At 42.6% G+C, this 19,701-nt stretch overlaps 1 protein-coding gene across 1 annotated transcript in view; it reads left to right on the top strand.

The window, feature by feature from the left end:
• LOC311115371 (NLR family CARD domain-containing protein 3-like) overlaps window positions 1-19,701 on the top strand; it is a gene marked incomplete at its 3' end in the record, with an annotated part of 115,283 nt that overhangs the window by 14,272 nt on the left and 81,310 nt on the right. The window lies entirely within an intron of this gene.

Here is a 19,701-nt window from a genome sequence, read left to right as displayed (position 1 = left end):
AGACCATTATTCCTTCTCCACCAAACTTTACAGTTGGCACTATGCATTCGGGCAGGTAGTGTTTTCCTGTCATTCTCCAAACCCAGATTCGTCCGTCGGACTGCCAGATGATGAAGCGTGATTCAGAACTCCAAAGAACCCATTTCCACTGCTCCAGAGTCCAATGGCGGCGAGCTTTACACCACTCCAGCCGATGCTTGGCATTGCGCATGGTGATCTTGTGTGCAGCTGCTCGGCCATGGAAACCCATTTCATGTAGCTCCTGACGAACAGTTATTTTGCTGACGTTGTTTGGAACTCTGTAGTGAGTGTTGCAACCAAGGACAGACGATTTTTATGTGCTTCTGCACTTGGCGGGCCCGTTCTGTGAGCTTGTGTGGCCTACCACTTCACGGTTGAGCCGTTATTGCTCCTAGATGTTTCCACTTCACAATAACAGCACTTAGAGTTGACCGGGGCAGCTCTAGCAGGGCAGGAATTTGACGAACTGACTTGTTGGAAAGGTGGCATCCTATGACGGTGCCACGTTGAAAGTCACTGAGCTCTTCAGTACGGTGTCATTCTACTGCCAATGTTTGTCTGTGGAGATTGCATGGCTGTATGCTCGATTTTATATACCTGTCAGCAACGGGTGTGGCTGAAATAGCCGAATCCACTCATTTGAAGGGGTGTCCACATACTTTTATAAATATAGTGTACATGCTCTGTCCTGCTACTGGTAGGCCTGTGACGTTATGGGAACTGATCTGAACAGGTTTAGGCTGGTCATCTAGGATATGTAGGCTATAGCTGAGGTATAGACCTCCATCTGCATATCACTAACAAACCTCTGTTATATATTATAACCTAGCCTACTTTACATAATATAAATCTCCTACTTGTTGCAAAAAAACTTTCTGAATGTATCAATGATTTCCCCTCAGATCAATCATGCCCGTTTTAGCCCTTCTGTCTACATTCTCAGATTGAAAGACGGAAAGACAAAGAAACAACAAATGGCCGACTTTTAATGAATACAAATACGTGTGAGACATGGCCTTGTGTTGCTGCACTGTCTATAACTACCTTAACAAACAGTGACTTATTATTATTATTGACAGTTAACATGGAGAAGAGATGTCACAACCAGATGTTCATGTGATTGCATTAAATAGCCTGACTGTTTCGATATGTCTATTGGTAAATGTTTTATTTCCAAGAGATCATGAAAGAACTGCTCAGAGCTAGAAAAGCAGAGAGTAAGGAAGAAGTGAGGAAGAATAAGGAGAGGGTGAAAGCCCACCTGGACGAGGTGGCAAGGAACTATAACGAAAAGAAACAGAGGGAGAAAGAAAGAGAAAAGCTGTTGAAAAAGGCATATGGCAAAGAAAATCACATGGTGTACATCCCAGACCTCATACTGAAGAAGATGTAAGAACACAACGCATATGGAAGAGTAAATATTATCAGCTAGCATTGGTCAAAAGTTAATTTCTATCTTCTTTCATTTAGTGGAATACTTCATCAATAAAATAATATGAGCATTTATTTGTCAGCATTCATTCCCATATGGAAGAAAGAACACACAAAATATGAGAAAAGTATAAGATGTGGATTAAAGGTTGATGTGGTTACTGGATAATGCAATGTGAAGGGCTAGATTCTATCAAATCGGAGGTGGAACTGCGTTAGAGATGGCAAATCCACAAGCAGCTCCTTGCATTAGCTTATCGCGTACACTGCCATTGGATGCAACGAGAGAGAGAGAGAGGCATCAACAGAATACCCTTAGGTGCATGAATGCCTATTGTGTTTATGTATACGTGTGTGTCAGAGGAGGCTGGTGGGAGGATGTATAGGAGGAAAGGCTCATTGTAATGGCTGGAATGGAATAAATGGAAGAGTTTCCATATGTTTGATGTGTTTGATACCGTTCCATTTATTCCATTCCAGCCATTCCAATATGCCCATCCTCCTATAGCTCCTCCTACCAGCCTCCTCTGGTGTGTGTGTGTATGTGTCAGTGGTACACGCCTCCGATGAGCAACACTGCTCTTACCCCCTCATCCCCCATCAGTGGCTGTCTCCTGCCCCCTCTCCTCCATCCGTCTCTGGCCACCTCTCCTGCTCCCACTCCTCCATCCCTCTCTGGCACACTCTCCTGCCCCCTCTCCTCCATCCCTCTCTGGCCCACTCTCCTGGCCCCTCTCCTCCATCCCTCTCTGGCCACCTCTCCTGCTCCCACTCCTCCATCCCTCTCCTCCATCCCTCTCTGGCCTATTCTCCTGCCCCCTCTCCTCCATCCCTCTCTGGCCCACTCTCCTGCCCCCTCTCATCCATCCCTCTCTGGACACCTCTCTGGCCACCTCTCCTGCTCCCACTCCTCCATCCCTCTCCTCCATCCCTCTCTGGCCCACTCTCCTGCCCCCTCTCATCCATCCCTCTCTGGACACCTCTCTGGCCACCTCTCCTGCTCCCACTCCTCCATCTCTCTCCTCCATCCCTCTCTGGCCTATTCTCCTGCCCCCTCTCCTCCATCCCTCTCTGGCCCACTCTCCTGCCCCCTCTCATCCATCCCTCTCTGGACACCTCTCTGGCCACCTCTCCTGCTCCCACTCCTCCATCAATTATTACACTGAGTCTGGCCTTGACCTGGGCCTCCCGGTACCTCTCTGTCATCTCACCAGTTTGTAGTGGCAAATACAAAAAGTTATTGATGCCACTTACTAGTGACCTGGGGATAATTCCATTGCACACAATCCAATAAAAGAGAGAAATCCAATAATTTTAGTCCATTTATTTTCGTTATTTTCTTAAATCATTGTCACTAACAGAAAGAGTACGATATGAAACGGTTGAAAATTGTCTGTGCTCTCAGGCACACTAGTTCCCACCCACACAATTTTAATGTATTTTTTATTTTACCCTTATTTTACCAGGTAAGTTGACTGAGAACACATTCTAATTTACAGCAACGACTTGGGGAATAGTTACAGGGGAGAGGAGGCGGGATGAATGAGCCAATTGGAAGCAGGGGATGTGGTCCTCTGTAGCTCAGCTGGTAGAGCACGGCGCTTGTAACGCCAAGGTAGTGGGTTCGATCCCCGGGACCACCCATACACAAAAAAATGTATGCACGCATGACTGTAAGTCGCTTTGGATAAAAGCGTCTGCTAAATGGCATATTATTATTATTAATATTAATTAGGTGTCCATGATTGTATGAGGGTCCAGATTGGGAATTTAGCCAGGACACCGGGGTTAACACCCCTACTCTTACAATAAGTGCCATGGGATCTTTAGTGACCACAGAGAGTCAGGACACCCATTTAACATCCCATCCGAAAGACGCCACCCTACACAGGGCAATGTCCCCAATCACTGCCCTGGGGCATTGCGATATTTTATTTTAGACCAGAGGAAAAAATGCCGGCACTTGCAGTCTAGGTAGGGCTTCATGTGCGAGATCTCTAATAGCGTCATTCTAGTGGAATCCAGAAAGAACAAAACCCTGTCCTCAAACATTTACATTTTATGTATTTAGTCTTCATAATCATCGTCCTTCATCAATTGTGTCTTTTTATTTTTATTTTTGCAAATTTAAAAGACCTAGCTAGCTAAAAGACAAAGTCAACCGGTTCCTTTAAAAATTGCAGCTAATTTTCTCATTCACCTGGCAGCCTTTTATATATTCAATGGGGGGGAAATGTAAATCAGCGGGGCAGTCAGGTGCTAAACAGGTAAATATAGGGATTAAATCAATAGAACACAAACATGATGAATAGCTCCTACAACCCCCTATTCTCTATATAATGCACTGGTCAAAAGTAGTTCAATGTGAATAGGGTGCCACGTGCTCCGTCATCTCGCTGAGTCTGGCCTTGGACTCCCGGTACCTCTGTCATCTTACCTGTTTGAAGAAGCCATTCGTAGTAATTACCGTCTGACCATTTTCAACAGTGCAGCTTTGCTAAGGACTGATCTGAAGTCATGGTCCATATGGAAGTAGATTCTCCCAGGGCTTGCCAGGAATTGTGGCCAGGTATTTCCTCACTCCTCGGCACATTGCACCGAATAAAGAAGAAAGTTGTCCACTGAAAATGTATCTTCTAAAACTCGCTTTACGCCACAAGCTTGAGTGATGGGGTTCACTTCCAAAAAGGCATTTCCTATATAGCCATACTATAATTTAAAGGCAGACATCAGCGGGCAAACAATTATTTAAGATGAATTCAAATTGAAGGATGATTTAAGCGACGAGGGATAGAAGTTGGAAAACCTCATGATGTCATCACGTCAGACATCACTCTTAAACTTGCTGGAACTGTAATTGAGACTGAGAGTTGAGGTTCAGTTTTATAACTTGTACAGTGGGGAGAACAAGTATTTGATACACTGCCGATTTTGCAGGTTTTCCTACTTACAAAGCATGTAGAGGTCTGTAATTTTTATCATAGGTACACTTCAACTGTGAGAGACGGAATCTAAAACAAAAATCCAGAAAATCACATTGTATGATTTTTTAATAATTAATTTGCATTTTATTGCATGACATAAGTATTTGATCACCTACCAACCAGTAAGAATTCCGTCTCTCACAGACCTGTTAGTTTTTCTTTGAGAAGCCCTCCTATTATCCACTCATTACCTGTATTAACTGCATCTGTTTGAACTCGTTACCTGTATAAAAGACACCTGTCCACACATTCAATCAAACAGACTCCAACCTCTCCACAATGGCCAAGACCAGAGAGCTGTGTAAGGACATCAGGGATAAAATTGTAGACCTGCACACGGCTGGGATGGGCTACAGGACAATAGGCAAGCAGCTTGGTGAGAAGGCAACAACTGTTGGCGCAATTATTAGAGAATGGAAGGAGTTCAAAATGACGGTCAATCACCCTCGGTCTGGGGCTCAATGCAAGATCTCACCTCGTGGGGCATCAATGATCATGAGGAAGGTGAGGGATCAGCCCAGAACTACATGGCAGGACCTGGTCAATGACCTGAAGAGAGCTGGGACCACAGTCTCAAAGAAAACCATTAGTAACACACTACGCCGTCATGGATTAAAATCCTGCAGCGCACGCAATGTCCCCCTGCTCAAGCTAGCGCATGTCCAGGCCCATCTGAAGTTTGCCAATGACCATCTGGATGATCCAGAGGAGGAATGGGAGAAGGTCATGTGGTCTGATGAGACAAAAATAGAGCTTTTTGGTCTAAACTCCACTCACCGTGTTTGGAGGAAGAAGAAGGATGAGTACAACCCCAATAACACCATCCCAACCATGAAGCATGGCGGTGGAAACATCATTATTTGGGGATGCTTTTCTGCAAAGGGGACAGGACGACTGCACCGTATTGAGGGGAGGATGGATGGGGCCATGTATCGCGAGATCTTGGCCAACAACCCTCAGTAAGAGCATTGAAAATGGGTCGTGGCTGGGTCTTCCAGCATGACAACGACCCGAAACACACAGCCAGGGCAACTAAGGAGTGGCTCCGTAAGAAGCATCTCAAGGTCCTGGAGTGGCCTAGCCAGTCTCCAGACCTGAACGCAATAGAAAATCTTTGGAGGGAGCTGAAAGTCCGTATTGCCCAGCGACAGCCCCGAAACCTGAAGGATCTGGAGAAGGTATGGAGGAGTGGGCCAAAATCCCTGCTGCAGTGTGTGCAAACCTGATCAAGACCTACAGGAAACGTATGATCTCTGTAATTGCAAACAAAGGTTTCTGTACCAAATATTAAGTTCTGCTTTTCTGATGGATCAAATATTTATGTCATGCAATAAAATGCAAATTAATTACTTAAAAATCATACAATGTGATTTTCTGGATTTTTGTTTTAGATTCCGTCTCTCACAGTTGAAGTGTACCTATGATAAAAATTACAGACCTCTACATGCTTTGTAAGTAGGAAAACCTGCAAAATCGGCAGTGTATCAAATACTTGTTCTCCCCACTGTATATAGATAGATAGGATGGAAAACATTATTAACCCCCAAGGACAAATTGATTTAATTTGTTCGAGGACCAATGTGGGGGTCACAGGTCAGGATCAGACCACCTCCCCTAAAGCATGACAGGGGAAAGGTCAGGGGGGCAGATTCCCAGCCAGTAAAACACCCTGAGTGGAAATGTGTGTGTATGTGTCCTCATCTCCTCTACCACTCAGCGGGTTAATGTCTATCCATCCTCCCGCTGGCTGCAGAAACAGGAAGTGAGGTCATGCAGACAGTGTTTTATCAGGCCTTCAGGGAGCCAGTAAATCAGTTCTGTCTGTGTGTGTGTGCGTGCGTGCATATGTACATGTGCAGTCAGGGTATACGGTGCATGACTCCAAAGGGTAAATCACGCTCTATGTGTGTACTCTCTGTATGAGAGTGTGGGCCTCTCTTAGCAGCAGAGATCTGTCAGTTATGCGGGAGTATGTGGGAGTCCTCTACTGTTCTACAGTGAATTATCTTGGCACCTCAGCAAACTCATCATCGTCTCCCAAAGTACCAGCAGCTTCCCCTTCTCTTTCCTCTCTGTTTGTCTTTCCCTCCGTTGTCTTCTCTCTTCTTTCATTAAGAGCTAAATAAACCAGTGAAGAAGCCTAGCACCACTAGGACTGTGTTCCAGAGCTAGGCATGTCCAGTTGCTCTCTATCCCTCAGTGTTCTGTTGACACATCCTATCATTACTCACTGCTAGTTGTTCAGCAGGATCCATTCTGAGTTTTCAGTCTATGTATAGTCTTCCAGAGGCTAAACATGAACAAATCTGATGTTTTCCACTTAAAGGAAAATATAAAAGCATACTTGGAGGCTGCTCGGAGGCTTTCTTCCCCACCCCAAGGCCGGTATAGCTCTACCAGTGTTGCCAGATTCTATTGCCACTTTCTAGCACAATCAGAACCAAAATCCTGCCCAATCCACTAAAAAGTAGCCACATTTTAACAGATTTCTCTGTGAGCTGGGTGGGCGGGATTTGTATGTTTCTTGCATCGCATTTCTTTTAGGTGTGAAACTACCCAATCTGGCAACACTGAGCTCTACCTCCAGGACCACCAGTGGTAATGAGGGGATAGTAGAGAGGGGCCAGGGGAGGAAGCAGAGGGGGTTGTGGTTGTAGTTACTGGTGCTTCTTCATTTTAACAGAGGTGTGGTCTCCTTGATGGCTTTCTCACACTCCTCTCTCTGGACTGTTAACACTTATGTTTAGTTCAAACTCTGTTCTACCCAGGCTCTCCCGGGCTTGACCTGAAGACTAATTGTTGGACATGACAAGTCTATTTCTAGTTCACCTAAGTCTTCTGTCTAGCAACAAAGAATAAAAACCTCTATGTTCATGATTAACCCAGTTATATCTAATAGCCCACCAAAAAACCTCATCATCTGTAAATCACTACCAATGTCATATCCCTCGTTACTCTCTACCATTTGGATAACATCCCTGATGTATGTATGCCTCCTTAGAGTTCCAAATTACTTTACCATGGGCTGCCATTGTCTTCCCATAGATAAGATCACTTAATTTACCCGTATGCAGTACATAATGGAGTACCCAAGCTTTTACAGGAGTTTATCATTACCAAAAAGCTCATCATTTGTTTTTTGTTTTAACGGTTTAGGCGCTTCAAATATAGCAGTTTTCCTGGATGAGTTTAACATTCGCCCCTCCTGTGTTATAGTGTGTCCTAGGTAAATGACCTCGCTCTGCCAAAGTTGAAGTTTCTTTTTGCTCACTTTGTGTCCCTGTTCTGCCAGGAAGGTTAACAATTGGATTGTATCCTTCTTACATCCCTCCTGAGTGGGATTAGCCAATAGAATATCATCTACATAAACTAACATTTGCTTCCTTCCCTAGGTTCAAACTTTCCCAAATTCCTAGTTATAGCCTGGGCTAAGATTGTAAGACTTTCCGAGTAGCCTTGAGGCATCCTAACCTAAGTCCATTTCCTTCCCTGAAAAGTAAAGCCAAACCACCCCTGACTATCCGGATGAACTGGGATACTAAAGAAAGCATTAGCTAAATCTATCACTGTAAAATAGGAGTTCTCTGGTACACATGGAACTCTGGGAATGATATTTCTATTAACCCCCTGCAAGTCCATGACCATCCTCCAGTCGGCGCTAGGTGCCTCCTTTCTAACAGGAAATGCTGGAGAGTTTCATTGTACCTCATCTACAGGAATTATCACCCCTCCCTTAAGTAAATGCTCAAATGTAGGTGTTATCCCTGTAGCTCAGGTGGTCCTCTGTAGCTCAGCTGGCAGAGCACGGCACCTGCAATGCCAGGGCAGTGGGCTCGATCCCCGGGACCACCCATACACAAAAATGCATGCACACATGACTGCAAGTCGCCTTGGATAAAAGCGTCCGCTAAATGGCACATCACTATTATTATTATTATACCTTTTATTGCTTCTGGTTTCATAGTATATTGCTTTTGGTATGGCCTATTATCGAATCGAGGAATCACTTGTACTGGAGCTACCCCCTTAATTAGTCCTACATCTGCAGTCCTTGTGACCATAATTTGAACGGAATTGCTGCTAACTCAGCCTCCTGTTCCTGAGTTAAGAAAATCTCTTCCTGTCATCCGTTAAAACTTATCTCCAGGTGGACTCTGGGCTGGGTTTTTGCTCTCCAATTCAACTTTCTTCTATATCTCCCAGTGGAGTGGCCATACTGATCCCCATTTGGTGTATTCTACCAGTCAGTAATGTTTTTTTCTCTTCCCTGTTTTATCCATTTACCTAGTGATAACCATTCCTCTGAATGTTCTTTCACTAGGGCAACATGGGGGCTCGTCCTTTCTCTGTACAGCCTATGGCTCTGTGAACCCATTTTAACCCAATTTGAAAAAACAACAATCACAAATAGCCAGGCCTCACTCAATTTGATAGCTCATTTTTATGACCTAAATACTGCCTAACTGAGATGAGCTAATCTCTTTCTCCTGGTTATAATCTAGAGATGGTGATACACACAAAACATGAAATCCCCAGTCTTATCCCATCAATAATTGTTTGTATCATTCTAATTCCTCATATCTAATTCATTAAACCACTCATAATTCCTCGAGTATACAATGATTATTTAATTGATTACCCTAACTCTGCTACATGTGATCTCATCTCAAATGATCCATTATCAATTATTTACTCAATCCCCTAGGAAAATCTGTCTCCCCTTATATTGTTCCTGTCCTCACTGTACTACGTTAGCTCTTCCATGATAATTAGTTCAATTTAACCCTCTATTTGCTTTGTACTATATTATACATTACGTCTAAAACAACATTACTTATGGTCAGTTTATTCCGCCATCATATTATCCAACAACGCCACAATCTTAAACTCATATGGGGCGGCTGGCAGTTTAGTGACCAATAGCGCCGCTCCAACAACCGAGAGGTCGCCGGTTACAACCCCCGAGCCGACCAGGCGAAAAATCTGCCGATGTGCCCTCGAGCAAGGCACTCAACCCCAATTGCTCCCATAAATCGCTCTGGACAAGAGCGTCTGCCAAATTACCAAAAATGCAAATGTAAATATTCTCTACTTTCTCACCCATGACGCACGTCTGCGTTCGGTGAGCAAGTTTAGAACATTCTCTCGTCAGATACCCACATGCGTTCCCAGCCAACTGCCAGTCTTTTCTGGCTCCAAAAGCCACACTTTCGCTCTCTCCAGTTCTCTTCTCCTCTGTCTCCTCTGCTTATAGTAGACAAGCCTCCCCATTCTTCTTCTCTTCTCTCTTCATTGGTACTTTCTCTCTCTTCTTCACCTTTCTTCTTACCATCCTTTCCCCCATTAACTTCTAAGGTTGATTTTAAAATTTTCAATGTTGTTTCTGCCATTGTTATTAGTGTTTGTTATGCGTAATTAAATTCACGCCACTAGACTATGTAATCGTTCGTTTTGTCTGTAGGATATATGTTAATTTTTATATTACTATTTACTAGGATAATTTTATCTTGTTGTCATAATTTTAGTCACTTATCACAATTCTATACAGTAATAACATTCAACACATACAATACATGAACACAGTTATTATTCCTAATTATTTTGCACGCTTATTGGGTAGTCCCAATAGACAGCGTATTATACTGGCTACAACCACATATAATTTCCAATTCAGTTTATATAGGCTCCAACCATATGTAAACTAATTTTGATCGTCTATATAACCACAGGGCTCCAACCCTTGTGAGTTAAACTTAATCACATACATAAACAGTTATTTCTCTCGTGTTGGCTCCAACCACACACGGTAACTTCTAAAAACTACAGGGCTTCAACCCTTTTTTCTCTCGTGCTGGCTACAACCATACACGGTAAAAAGCATTAATTATACAGGCTACAACCATATATAATTAGGCCATGGCTTTAACCCACATATTTATCAACCAATTTGCATTTGTCAATTAGTATAATAAACTTAGTTAATTTTAATGTATTAAATAGAATTGACTTACATCAAACAGGTGTTTCACAAAATAATTTGGATAATGCCAATATGCAGATTTCAGTTGTATAACAATAGGTATCTGCTAACCTTTTATAGAAGACCGGTCTCTTTGTGAAACACACCGTCCGACGACAGCGATGTCCAATGGGCTGGACGAATCCCAGCGAAGTTCCGCTACCAGATCACAGTCGGGGTCACCAATTGTAATAGTGCATCAATTCAAGTCTGGTATTGGAATGAAAGACATCATTGAAGTTATTGCAAATCAAGCTAAGTTTATTAAATGCAAATGTATAAATGATAAGTATGAGGGTTCGTATACGGGCTCACTGATGCACCACGCAGGGAGATCAGAGAACTGGCGGCTGTCTCACATGTTCTTCCTTAAATACCCTTGACAGAGATAGTTCCTGTTTCTGAACAGGCCTGTCAGAGCAGAGGCTGGGCGTGGTTTAGACTTGCCGCCTGTTCATTGGCGCGCGGGTTGGTCCCAACCCCTAGGCGCTGAATTGCCAGGCGTAGTTCTGTCTCTGGTAGATGTCCTCAAATTGATGTCCTTAATCAGCCCTGTTTCATAGCAACTTTACTCCTTGTTCTGTTCTTTTTAGTAAAACCACAGAGATACGGCCTATCGTGACTTAACAGCTGATAACTCCACTGTCAGTTAGTCACACTCACCGCTTCCTTGAGTAGAATAGCTATACTCTGGGTATCTGATATTGAAACACCAACAGTTTCTGTCCAAAGGTTAAATTCTTGTATTTCAACAAACAAGTTATCTGATATTGAGAAACCAATTTCTATCCAAAGGTTAAACTCTTGTATTTCAACAAACAAATTAAATCCCAACAATATTATATATTATATTATTTAATTATTAAATAGGCTTTTGATGGATTCAAGACAAGATCGTTTTTATTTAGCTCAGATTTTCAGTTTGTCCATGTCAAGGTAGCCTGCCATTTTTTATCATTTGTGCGGTATAAAAATTTTTTCTGCCAAAGTCTCCTTCTACCCTCCTTTAACCCTACTCTCCATCTACCTTCCGTTAAAACTAGTCTCCTTCAACCCTCCTGTAACCCTGGTCTCCATCTGTCGTCCTTTAAGCCTATTCTATCCCTTCTAACATAGACCTTGTTTTTTCCCTAGTGGTCTTTAGAAACCTGCGTAGCAACCACTTCTCAGCAGTAATGTGTTCTGCTGGACAAAACCTTTTGTTACACTGTTTGTTTCAGTCTATCATCAACATTCCTAGTGGTCGAGGGAAAGTAATAATCATTGTATTCAGTTCTAACTATTAATTCCAATAGACAGTGATTTGATGTTCCAGGCTCTCAAACAAAGGGAAAGAGGACCCACTCAAGACTGACTTCACTATCGATCTGAAGCATGAGGTAAGCTTTGTATCCAACTGCTTTATAGCTATGAGTTCTGATGGTTCTGATGGAAATGTGTATTAAGAGTCATTTAAATGACTTGTTTTTAACGTTTTGAAATATCTGCTACAGTCATGACGGTATGGAGAAAAGCAGATGTTTTTATTGGATGGTAATTTGTGTCACTGACACGGCACTTTCTCCATCAGGTATTATCCTTCTCTGCTGTCCCCTGTCCTTTCCTGCTCTTGTTGACATGTGATGTAGATAATAAACAAAAGTGAAATAAACAATAAATATTAACAGTAAACATTACACTCAGAAGTTCCAAAAGAATAAAGACATTTCAAATGTCATATTATGTCTATATACAGTGTTGTAACAATGTGCAAATAGCTAAAGTACAAATGGGAAAATAAATCAACATAAATATGGGTTGTATTTACAATGGTGTTTGTTCTTCACTGGTTGCCCTTTTCTTGTGGCAACAGGTCACAAATCTTGCTGCTGTGATTGCACACTATGGTTTTTCACCCAGTAGATAAGGGAGTTTACTAAAATTGGGCTTGTTTTCGAATTCTTTGTGGATCTCTGTAATCTGAGGGAAATATGTGTCTCTAATATGGTCATACATTTGGCAGGAGGTTAGGAAGTGCAGCTCAGTTTCCACCTCATTTTGTGGGCAGTGTGCACATAGCCTGTCTTCTCTTGAGAGCCAGGTCTGCCTACGGCCGTAGGACAGTGTCCTGGTAAGAAAACAACAATGTTTAATTTCAAAAGCAGCAATTAGTAAACATCACACAATTTCATCACAAGCTTAGCTAACGTTGGTTAAATAAAGTGCAGCACAGCACAGTACAGTACAACTTTATTAGTCCATGTTACAGGGAACAAAGGGAATTTGTCTTTCTGAAGGGGTTGGTCACAGATCTGCCAGTTCAGATCCAATCCCATGTTTTGTTGCCTGGCTCAGGACTCAAACCAGTGACCTTTCAGTTACTGGAGTATTTCTCTAACTTCCACCAATTTCCTACTGGTAGATTTTGTACATGATCTGTCAATCCTGAGAGCAACGCTCTCTCTCCTCCTCTTCCCCCATCTCTCTTTGCTGGGGTGAAGTTTCCCCTAGATACAGATCTAGGATCAGCTTCCCCTCCCCCAAACCTAACAAGGATCATTAGTGGGGGGGAATTTAAACCTGATCTAAAGCCAGTGTCTATTTGGGAAACTTGTCCCCTCCCCCACAACTCTACATGTGGATGCGGCTTCCTCCATCTCACCATGTTCACAAAGAAAACGGCAGTGTATTTCAGCTGTAAGTATTTTGAAGTTACTAGCTATATTATTTGAATTGAATCGACCTAGCATCATTATTATTCAACAATAACTGGGCCAATGTAGCCGTAGCAGCAGTGGTGGTTCTAGAACATTCCCAGTGGGAGGGGCCAGGCTGGGGCCAGTTGTACTGTTAGAGGGGCCAGTTACATCACACATTATTGTTGTCATGTCGTTTTCTTCACTGCATTGCAGGCATTAATAGACAAATGACCACGTTTATAATCATTCAACTATTTATTATTTGCATTTACATTTTGTCATTTGCATTACATATTCACTATCAGTTACATCAACTGTATTCTACGGTTGTTGTGGTTTCTTGCAAAAAGATCCGCAAATTCATCTGGATTCAAGGCCTTTGCTCTCCTTGACTCAAACCTTAATACACCTAAATTGCTTAATCTCTCATCTGACATTGTGGACCTAAGATACGTTTTCACCAGCTTTAGTGCAGAAAAACTCTGTTCACAAGAAGCGGTACTAACAGGGATTGAAACAGATATTTTACACAGTTTAAAGAGCTGAAAGAAAACTTTATAAGGCTGAATGAATAATGCTATCTCTACTACACTGGAGGGTCTCTGCATGCCACTCTGGATTTTCCTTTGTCAAATTCTTCTGAACTGATGTAGTTCATGCCCCAAGTCCTCAATATTTGATTCATACATTCTAGCAAATGGAAACAGGGACTTCTCTTTGAGAAATGCATCACTTTTGGGGTTTAGAGTTTGGACGCCATTCATTATGTCACAGTTTCTGCTAGAGAATCGTCTGTTGAGCTCGTTGAGCATCTGATCTAAGACAGGGTAGAAAAAGGTTTCTAGGATTGCCATGAAGTTCCCTTTATTATCAGACTCTGCAGACTCATCGTGTCCTCTTTGTGCAATGTTTTGTGTGGCTGTAAGTAGTAGTACTTCTCCTATTGTTTTAATATAGTCCCCATTTTCTTGAACCTGTTTGTTGTGTTCCTTGTTTAGGGCATTTACCAGTGTTGCATTACTTTTTACAGCTTTCTGATAGACTCTCCATGTAATCGTTGCTTGTTTGTGCCGCTCAGACCTTGCATGAATTGCAAATCCCCCCTCTTTGTAAGTTGCCTTCTTCCAGTTGTTAAAACCCAATTTTGGAATCCAATCCAGTCTCTGAGACAGGCGTAACAAAACCCAGAGTCTGATTTGTTTGAATATTGAAGCCAGGGGTGGATGTGGTACCAGGCCGCCTTGAAGCTCCTCCTCCTGTCCCCCATCAGAGTTCTTGGGTCCATGTTCATCACTGGCTGCACCGGTGGCTCCTCCCGGGATTGGCTGACATCACTCTCAGTCTCTCCAATGGTCTTCCTGCTGTCTCTCTCTGCTCTCTCTTGCTCTCTCCACACCTGAACCCTCTGGCTCTGTCTGACTTTATGCCTTGTCTTTTCTTTGGAAGAAACATGAAGTCCTTTTTTCTCTTCATGTTGGTGACAACTATAGAGCAAAAGCAATGGGGACCAAGCTTATTCATTCATTTACTGAAAATAACTGACTCGCTAGGTAGCTAGCTTTCATGTCTAACCTTTTAACGTTACAATGCGTTTACTGAGTGTGGTTTAAGTAAAAGCACTCAGCAACATGCGTTTTTGATCAAATATTATATTCTTTTTCATATTGCCATACATTTTCAATGCCTGACTGTTAGAATTAGCTACAAAACTAAACCAAAAACAATGCAAACGAATACATAGGCCAGGATTCAAGCCAATTTGTTAATTAATTCACAAAGAAAGTAACAAACGGACAGGTTAACATTAGCTGATCTAACGTTACACTTCTGTAATGCATTTAATAGTTAACTATGTTACAAATACAACATATTCAACATGTTGCTCACCTCTCTTTATTTCCTTCTTCTTGCTTGAACGATATTATTCGCGCCAAATTTCTTTCAACTAATGAATAGAAAAAAACTTGCAGATCCATGTGGTACGATACTGTTGTGTTCCGCCTAAAGGAGTCCCACTAGAAAATGTGTTGGGTTACTTTAGTGTTCCGCTTTGCCACTGTCTAATAACGGATGTAAAAAAATAAAAAAAATATAAAGAACATGATCGCAAAAATGTATTCTGTGATAATATTTCAGACTCCGCATTTAGAGGGGCCACAAGGGGGTCCAAGCTTGTTGTCACAGGGACACTGCCCCCCATCCCAGAACCGCTAGTGTCTGACAGCCCTTCTTCGGCCTCGGCGGATGCTAGTGTCGTATCGGATGAATGGTGGCAATTATTGCTGATGAACAAAAGGAGTCTGCTCATACTGCACGTTGATCATAAGGTTTATTCAGATCACAAGCTTCAGCATGGGTGACAGACTCCCGAGGTCTGGAGAGCAGTGTCCTCCAATTCTAATTGCTGCTCTGGGGCTTATTGTCTAAAACCCTTCCTATATAGACAATGCCAAAATAAGGGTTACCCCCTCTTCTGGCCAATCACCAGTCTCCCCTCGGGCGTCACCCTCCAAGCGGCACATTTCAAATAACATCATAAAACATCCCCCCTCTGGCCTGAACAACCAACATTCTTTCAGTTCCATCTAAAAACCTTTAACACCATCATATTGTCAATACACTACACTAGCTCGGAAGAAGCACCAGCATGGTTCAGAATGGTGATGGACAAGGGTATAACTAACATCCAAGAGACACTTTCTGAACGCCTCAGCAAAATTGATGTGCTGGTCGATAAACTCCACGAAGACCAGAAAGTCACAAAGGGAACGAGTGACAAAGTTACAAAAAGACCATGCTGGCCAACAGGCTGCCATCCTGGACGTCCCAGAGGAAGTGGATCAAATGCACAAGAAGTTGGAAGATGCATCTCTAAACTCGAGGAGAAATTAGATTCTCACGAAATTGTCCAAAAGTGCTCGAATTTGAGATTTCAATGTTTCCCAGAGGCCGTGGAGGGAAGAGATGCCATCTCCTTTCTACAGGAATGGAGTCCCAAAATTCTGGATCTACCCCCTTCCGCGCACCCACTGGAAATGGAGAGGGCCCATCGCACCCTACGGAGGCGGCTGCCTGGTCAGGTTGCACCCAGGGCATTTGTCATTACATTTCTACGGTACCAGGACACTGTCCGCATCCTCTCTGCTGCCCGAGCAAAGGGAGAGCTCAAGTACGGAGATGCCAGAATCATGATCTTTCCGGATCTTTCTCCCATACTACACAAGAGGAGGATGGCTTTCTCCCCACTGAAGAGGCTTCTGCGGCAGGCTGGCTCGGCATACGGCCTGCTGCTACCCGACGACTTTGTGGACGGAAACCAAGAATGGTGAGCGCACATTTGACTCTGTGAAGACGGCTGAAACATACATGAGGAAAGAACTCCCTGACTTGTTCCCGTCTACTACATCAGGAGGAACTGTCTTTTGAACTTGGATACAGTGGATAGTGAACTGTTAGAACATGAGGATACAACCAAATGACTCATAGGATCGGCTGGCTGGCTGGCTAGATGGCTAGCGCCATAATGACAGGCCAGGTAAAGTTGGATCATAGCTAATGTTGACTGGCTGGCTGGCTAGATGGCTAGCGCCATAATGACAGGCCAGGTAAAGTTGTATCATAGCTAATGTTGACTGCGCTATTTAGCCAGCTCGCTAAGTTTACCAGGGTGTTACTATAGCTACAGCCACACTATGCCAGGTAGTTACATTTTCTTTCTGGATACTTTTATTTTACCCATAGAGGTCCAGTGGGGTTTGGTTAAATAGTGATGTGGCTTTTGACTGGGTTTCAAGCCTAACTATGGTGTTTATATTACTTCAGGGAATTTTTAGCTACTATTACGTTTGCTGGCTTGTTTATTGTTAGAGATGTATGCTAGCGTTAGTGATACCGAGGCAGGGAGAAGCTACTCACTGGCTGGACACCTAATTGCCAGCTAGCTGATAGCTGGACAGTTGTGTGTGTGTACACATGTGTATATAAATATATATAATGGGGGGTTGGGAGGGTGAACTCAGGAGGATGGTGATTGTGTAACTAATTGTCTCTATTTTATATTTCAGGGATGATAGTTATCGTCTGGTAAAGGTTTTCATTTATTCATCATAGCTTGATGTCTTTTTTCCTGTGCTGCTTGGGTGCGTTTGTTTCACAGCGCAGGTTTCAGGGCGCCTTGGTGCTTTATCTTGGCCAGGTCACAGTTGTAAATGAGAACTTGTTCTCAACTGGCTTCTTACCTGGTTAAATAAAGGTGAAATAAAAATAAATAAATAAATAAAAATGCCGATTGGTTGACGTTTGTGTGTGCGGGTAGGCGCTGTTGGTGACTATGAACACATCCTCTGTTGTTGTTGTTGTTGTTGTTGTTGAGGCATGCTCAAGTGGGGCTAAATAGTCCAGTCATTATTGTTGCCGATGTTTGTCTCTTTGATTCAAATTGTATTTTGTGACTCGACTAACAATATATTCATGTTACAGGGAACAGTCAATGCACTTCTAATGCCATATACATATAATTTAGAATGAACCTCTTTGGGGCGATGCTATGCATAGCAGGTACATCTAGCTTAAAGACTAGCGTCAAAGGGTATGGTTTATTAACTCCCTCAGTTGGGGAGGGGGTTGGTGGGTTTGTGGTAGGGTCAGAGTATTAGCTCACCAGATGGTTACTATTTTATACTTTCATCATTTCATTTAGTTTCTATCTTTTTCCCTCTTTCTTATTATATTTAAAGATGCTCCTAATAACTATACATTTATGACACTTAACATTAGGGTACTGTAATGAATACTCAGGGAGAAAAAGGTGTAGATTCACGCGCAGAGCGCAGCAGGTGTTTATTACGCCTTTACAGAAGACAGGAATCGTGGTCACAGACAGGCAATGGTCATACACAGGTAGGCAAACAGGCAGGTGCATCAAAACTAGGACTGAAGGCTATAACTGGTTCTCACAACCGAGCTAGGAAAATGCTTAGTAATTAGTGGTTCTGGTGAAAAATGTCCTTTAAGTATCTCCACAATATCCCCATACGTTTTATTACCTGTTCTGTCTGGCTGTAGCAGGCTGCCTAGTAAATTAAATGTCTTTGGCCCCATTACACTAAAACATGGAGGCACAATGTTGTCCTGATCCATGTCATTTACAAGAACAAAATATTCAAACCGTTCTTTATATGAGCTCCACTGCTCAATAATTTTATCAAACTGTCCAATGTTTCCAACAATTCCAATAATTGTTCATTTCTCAATTAGCTCCTGATTGTCACTCACTTCAATATTGTTCTCAACCACAGCAATATTTTCCTCAGTCACATGATCTTTATTCACTTCACTCACTGACGTTTCCTCCTAAGTTCGCTCATTTAGCAGATTTAAATAAAAGGTTTGTCTTCACAGTTGAATAATATTCCTCCCTTTTAATCAAGTTGTTTTCCCACTCCGACGTCCGTCTCCAGTCCTTTTCTGCCGTCCATGACGATGTTAACTCTCTTTCTTAGCTAGCTAGACTATGCACTTGCCTCTGCTATCAATACACTGTGCTAACATTAGCCTATTCTGGACCACAGAAAATAACAGTTTTAAACAGTTGTAAAAACCCACTTCTTCCAGACAGAATTGTTCCTGTAGATTCAGACTTACTCACCGCCAATCTTTTGTTATGTCCACATCTGTATAACAATTCAATAATGATGAGACAGGAGACAGGAATCAGTTCAACCATTTATCTGGAACGTGATCATCTCAACACATACAAACCCCCATGATGCTCTGCAGCACAACCCCAATATTCAACAAATACATAAATATGTAAATGGACACTAAACAAAACTCATAGAGGAATTTAAATGTTCAGTTGTAGAAAGCAGGGCCATGGGATAGGGTCAGAAAGGTCAGTATGTTTGATAACTGGTTACAGAGGTGACATAACAAGCATAATGTCCATTATAACACAGTGAAGTAGAGGTGGGAGCTAAAAGCAGACATGGACAGTGAGACGGTGTGAGGAGGTCAGGGGTGAAACACTAGATCAGGACAGGTAGAAATGGCAGGGCTGGAAATAGACACAGAGACACATTCTGATCATGGCTCAAACCTGACCTGAGACACCCAAACAGAAGATGCCATAGCAAAGTCCTGTCCAGTAGCCTACAGTGGGGAAAAAAGTATTTAGTCAGCCACCAATTGTGCAAATTCTCCCACTTAAAAAGGTGAGAGAGGCCTGCAATTTTCATCATAGGTACACGTCAACTATGACAGACAAAATGAGGAAAGAAAATCCAGAAAATCACATTGTAGGATTTTTAATGAATTTATTTGCAAATTATGGTGGAAAATAAGTATTTGGTCAGTAAAAAAAGTTTCTCAATATTTTGTTATATACCCTTTGTTGGCAATGACACAGGTCAAACGTTTTCTGTAAGTCTTCACAAGGTTTTCACACACTGTTGCTGGTATTTTGGTCCATTCCTCCATGCAGATCTCCTCTAGAGCAGTGATGTTTTGGGGCTGTCGCTGGGCAACACGGACTTTCAACTCCCTCCAAAGATTTTCTATGGGGTTGAGA

This window comes from Coregonus lavaretus (assembly GCF_964263955.1).
Source record: "Coregonus lavaretus genome assembly, contig: HAP1_SCAFFOLD_564, whole genome shotgun sequence".
Taxonomy (NCBI): Eukaryota; Metazoa; Chordata; class Actinopteri; order Salmoniformes; family Salmonidae; genus Coregonus; species Coregonus lavaretus.
This window is presented reverse-complemented; position numbering and strand designations above follow the sequence as displayed.